This window comes from Lithobates pipiens, unplaced genomic scaffold, assembly GCF_037356315.1.
Source record: "Lithobates pipiens isolate NorthernLeopardFrog02 unplaced genomic scaffold, aLitPip1_a1.2 Scaffold_16, whole genome shotgun sequence".
NCBI classification, from domain to species: domain Eukaryota; kingdom Metazoa; phylum Chordata; class Amphibia; order Anura; family Ranidae; genus Lithobates; species Lithobates pipiens.
In genome coordinates this window covers 445,530,419-445,536,418 of record NW_027507748.1, presented here as the reverse complement: position 1 = coordinate 445,536,418, position 6,000 = coordinate 445,530,419, and positions in this window count along the sequence as shown.

Genomic DNA, 6,000 nt, shown 5'->3' with positions numbered 1-6,000 from the left:
GGACCAGTACTGGGTGGCAACGTACTTAGACCCCTGGTGCAAACACAAAATGGCGGAAATGCTACCGCCGTCACAGAGGGCTGTCAGAATGCAGCACTTCTAGGCCTTGCTTCGAGAAATGCTGCATTCTGCTTTTGCGTGCGCTGGCAGAGGAGCAATTCCCACTCCCAGAGAAGGAGTTGCTGGTACCAATCCAACAACTCCTGCAAGAAGAGGCCGGTTTGAAGATGTGTTGGTGACTTCGGATATGAGGTCATTCTTTCAGCTGACCCATCGACAGGTGTCATCCGGATCCAGCATCAGGGAACAGATAGACCGTCAGGTGTCCGACTACATCGGGTTAACGGCCGATTTGGACGCTCTGAGGAGTGGTGAACCCCTGGACTACTGGGTGGGCAGGCTTGACCTCTGGCCAGAGCTTGCCCAATTTGCAATCGAACTGTTGGCTTGCCCCTCGTCCAGTGTCCTGTCCGAAAGGACGTTCAGCGCAGCAGGGGGGATCGTGACCGATAAGCGTACTCGCGTAGCTCACGACAGTGTTAACTACCTCACATTTCTAAAAATGAATGAGGCATGGATCTCGGAGGAATTCAACACATGTGACCAGTAGACCATGTATATGTCTATAAACAATTTTTTAAATCGAGCACACAGACCTTCTTTCTTCATTTGGCTCACTTCCTTGTCCAAAAAAAGCACACCGTACTATATGCCCGTACCCTCCGCTTTGAAGAGGTTGAGCGGTGTCATATTTCTACTGGGGCTGCTTATTATGAGGGGCTCCCACCATCCCTGTGCTGACTTCCTCCTGGGGCTGCTTATTATGAGGGGCTCCCACCATCCCTGTGCTGTGCTGACTTCCTCCTGGGGCTGTACCTCTGCTGTGCATATTATGAGGGGCTCCCACCATCCCTGTGCTATGCTTATTATGAGGGGCTCCCACCATCCCTGTGCTGTGCTGACTTCCTCCTGGGGCTGCTTATTATGAAGGGCTCCCACCATCCCTGTGCTGTGCTGACTTCCTCCTGGGGCTGATTATTATGAGGGGCTTCCACCATCCCTGTGCTGTGCTGACTTCCTCCTGGGGCTGCTTATTATGAGGGGCTTCCACCATCCCTGTGCTGACTTCCTCCTGGGGCTGTACCTCTGCTGTGCATATTATGAGGGGCTCCCACCATCCCTGTGCTATGCTTATTATGAGGGGCTCCCACCATCCCTGTGCTGACTTCCTCCTGGGGCTGCTTATTATGAGGGGCTCCCACCATCCCTGTGCTGTGCTGACTTCCTCCTGGGGCTGTACCTCTGCTGTGCATATTATGAGGGGCTCCCACCATCCCTGTGCTATGCTCATTATGAGGGGCTCCCACCATCCCTGTGCTATGCTCATTATGAGGGACTCCCACCATCCCTGTGCTATGCTCATTATGAGGGGCTCCCACCATCCCTGTGCTATGCTGACTTTCTCCTGGGGCTGCTTACGGTGCAGGTGTCAGTGCTGTATATCACGGTGCTGATGTCAGTACTCTCTATCACGGTGCTGCTGTCAGTGCTGTATATCACGGTGCTGGTGTTAGTGCTTTATGTCACGCTGCTGATGTCAGTGCTCTCTATAACGGTGCTGGTGTCAGATGACTCTATCACGGTGCAGGTGTCAATGCTGTATGTCACGCTGCTGATGTCAGTGCTCTCTATCACGGTGCTGGTGTCAGATGACTTTATCACGGTGCAGGTGTCATTGCTGTATGTCACGCTGCTGGTGATCATCTCCTGCACCCTCTTCTTTGCCTACCCTGACCTTCCCACTCCTCCATTGCCTTCATGCGCTCCACAGTCCTGAATTGTCACAACAATTTCCCATATAAAAAAAGAATGCTCGTAGTTGTCGATCCCAGATTCACCTCATACATGTGTTATGTCATTGGCCATGTGGTGGGACAGCTATTAATTATTTTGTGGCTGCAAATTTGACCTGTAGGTTTGCAAAGTTCGCCTCCCATTGAAGTCAATGGGGCCCGCTGCGAACGTTCCGGTTCGCGAACTATCGGCCGCGTTCGCGAAACGTCCCGTCGGAAGTTCGTCCATCACTAAGCGAGAGTACCTCTAACTTTAAAAATTTCAAAGTAAATGTCAACTTATAACACTTTGTAGGTTGTAGATGCACTTATGATTCACCGAATGTATTAACCACTTCCCGACCAGCGCACGACGCTGTACGTCGACAGAATGGCACGGGCAGGCATATTGGCGTACATGTACGTCCAATATTCGTTGCCGCCGTGCCATCGGGAGCGCGCTGCCGGCGGCGCGCTCCCGCGCTGGTCGGCACCCCCGTGAGTCCGGTCGCGGGACCCGCGGACTCGATCGCCGCGGGCATCCCCGCGATTGTCTCACGGAGTGGCCGAATGGAGGAAATGCTGTATAAACAACATTTTTCCATTCTGCCTAGCAACTAGTGACGCTGATCTCTGCTCCATGTGATTGGAGCAGAGATCAGTGTACACTAAATGAAAGCCCAACCCCCCCACAGTTAGTAACACACCCCTAGGAACACTTAACCCCTACACTGCCACCCAATGGTTAACCCTTTCACTGCCAGTGTCATTTACACAGGAATCACTGCATTTATGTAGCAGTGATTACTGTATAAATGACAATGGTCCCAAAAATGTGTCAAAAATGTCCGATGGGTCCCCCACAATGTCGCAGTCACAATAAAAATCGCAGATCGTCACCATTACTAGTAAAAAAAAAAATAATAAAAAATTATTAATAAAAATGCTATAAAACTATCCCTATTTTGTAAACGCTATAACTTTTGCGCAAACCAATCAATAATCGCTTATTGCGATTTTTTTTACCAAAAATATGTAGAAGAATACGTATCGGCCTAAACTGAGGGAAAAAAATGTTTTTTTATATATTTTTGGGGGATATTTATTATTACAAAAAGTAAAAAATAATGCGTTTTTTTCAAAATTATCGCTCTATTTTTGTTTATAGCGCAAAAAATAAAAACCGCAGGGGTGATCAAATACCACCAAAAGAAAGCTCTATTTGTGGGAAAAAAAGGACGTTAATTTTGTTTGGGAGCCACGTCGCACGATCGCGCAATTGTCAGTTAAAGCGACGCAGTGCCGAATCGCAAAAAGTGGTCTGGTCTTTGACCAGCAAATTGGTCCGGTCTGAAAGTGGTTAAAGAAGGGGGTCTACATCTCCATAGAGAGTGTAACCCCTCCCTCTTCCCCTTGAAATTGGACTCCACACTATGAGGAAATAGTCCCCATTCAAGGTTGTTAGGGACTAGGCCAGAAGACCCTCATTATTCTGCAACAAAGACTAAAAAGAAAAGAGAGAGATAGAGAAAGAGAGAGAGAGAAGAGATATTGACAGAAGTAAGGAATTACCCCATGCTTTGCGTCCCACAGCCCCAAGGCCACTCTAATTGGGCATAGATCTAGGATCTCCAGACAGATACCTGACCCATGGGTCCCAGAATGTCTTGAACATCTTCATTCTACCATTTAGGATCGCTATCATATGCTCATTAAGCAAGGATTTTCATTTTTATTAAATTGATACAACCCAATATGGACAGTGGAAGATTCTCCTGTGCTTGTAGCTTTGTCTTAGCCCTTGTACACACGGTCGGACATTCCGACAACAAAATCCGTCGGATTTTGTCCGACGGATTTTGTCCGAAACTGGTGTTGCATACACATGGTCGGACAAAGTTGGCGGAATACCAGATCGTTCGTAACGTGATGCCATTATTTAGTTACGACGGGACTATGTTCAGGCTAGTAGCCAATAGCTTTGGTCTCGTAATTTGATCTGAGCATGCGTGGCACTTTGTCCGATCGGAATTCTCTACAAACGATTGGACAAAGTCCGATCGGATCATGTTGTCGGAAAATTTTATAGCCCAGCTCTAAAACTTTGTTGATCGGATATTCTGATGGAAACAGTCCGATGGAGCCCACACACGCGGTCGGATTATCCGACAACACGGTCCGATCTGATATTTTCCGTCGGAATGTCCGACCGTGTGTACAAGGGCTTAGCCATCTGAAGCACCCGGGACAGATTGAGGTTGATAAGTTTGAGGCATGGTGGAAAACAATAACCCCCAAATATTTAAATTCCTCCACCCACTGCAGCTGTATGTTGAATGGGGTCATCTAGCGTGATACATGGTCAATCAGGAAAAACAGATTTAGTCCTGTTCACCTAAAACCCTGTAACTAAAGAATAGGAGTTCAGTACCTGAAAGGCGCCTTGAAGTGAAGGTCCTGCATCATTAGGGAATAAGAGGAGGTCATCCATATACAAGACCACCCTCTCCTCCAGCCAGCCAGTCTGAAAAGCCTTGATAGAAAAAAGCCAAGGAGAGCCTCAGCCACCGATTCCATAGCTATGGTAAAGAGGGCTGGAGAGTGAGGGCAGCCCTGTCAAAAATTCCTATGTAGCCTAAGGGAATCTGATAGACCTCTCCCAATCGAATGGCACTCATAGGGCAACAATAAATAGTCTGTAGCCATCAGATGAAAACTAAAGGAAACCTCATCCTCAGGAGAACCTTCCACAGTTAAGACCACCCAACATGTCAAATGCCTTCTCAATATCAAGAAAGGCAATCACCCTGGAACTGATATTCGAATGTTGGGTGTGAATGCTAGTATACAATCTCCGCAGATTGATCATCGTAGATTTATGGGCCATGAACCCTGTCTGATCAGACTTGGTCATCGAGTGTAGTAGTTTTCTTAAGTCCAAGAGTGAGAAATTTAGTCAAAATTTTGAAGTCATTGTTAAGTAGTGCAATAGTCCTGTAAGAGGCACATAATGTAGGCTCCTTGGGCAGTTTATAAATCAGGACTATGTGAGCTTTGCTCATGGAGGCAGGGAGTACGCCCTCGGCTAGGCCCATGTATATAAGGCCAAAATAAGGGCAAGGAGGTCACCATGAGCCTGATGGGAAGGTGGTGAGGGCCTTGGGCCCTCTCTGTAGGGAAGGACAGGATAGCTGTAAGAACCTCTTCTGCAGAGATTGGGTGCACCAGGGTGGACTGCTCAAAGTCCAAAAGCCAAAAAAAGGGCTGCATGGTCCAGGAAAGAGAACAAGTCCTCAGGGTGAAAATTATAAACTTTGTCTTAAAGTGATTGTAAAGCTTTAGATTTTTTCTTTATTAAAATAACAAACATGACATACCTACTTGCCCTGTACAATAGTATTGCACAGAGCAGCCTTGATCCTCTTCTTTTTGAGTAAACTGCCATCAGTCTTGGCTCCCCTCTTTGGTGACTTCCCATCATAAAATGTTGCTTTCTATGGGAGCCCTCATGCAGGCTCGATCCCAAGCCCCATTGGTGGCGTCTAGACACAGACAGCATGACTCCACTCCCTTATCACAGAATTTGATTGAGAGCAGTGATGGCTATCAATCTGCCCAATGAGGAAGGAGAGGGCAGAAGGAGCGACTGCTCTTGTGCACAGCACTGGATCGAGACCAGGCTCAGGTAAGTAAAAAGGGGACTGGAAGGGGGGATTCCTCTGGCACAGAAGGCTCTTTATCTTATAGGGTAACTCCACTTTCGTGGGGAAAAAAAAATAGCAAATAAAGAAAAAATAATATAGCGTATGCATTTGCGACAGAATTCATATTGTAATTGAATGTTATTTAAAATTAGTGTGGGGTGGCACTGATGGGCACTGGTGAGGTGGCACTGATAGGCTGCACTGATGGGCACTGCTGAGGTGGCACTGATGGCTACTGGCGAGGTGGCACTGACAGGCTGCACTGATGGGCACTGGTGAGGTGGCACTGATAGGCTGCACTGATGGGCACTGCTGTGGTGGCACCGATAGGCTGTACTGATGGGTACTGGTGAGGTGGTACTGATAGGCTCTGGTAAGGTGGCACTGAGAGATGCCACTGATTGTCGGCACAGTTGGGGCTGCACTGATAATCATGACGCTGATAAGCAGTGCTCTGCTTATCA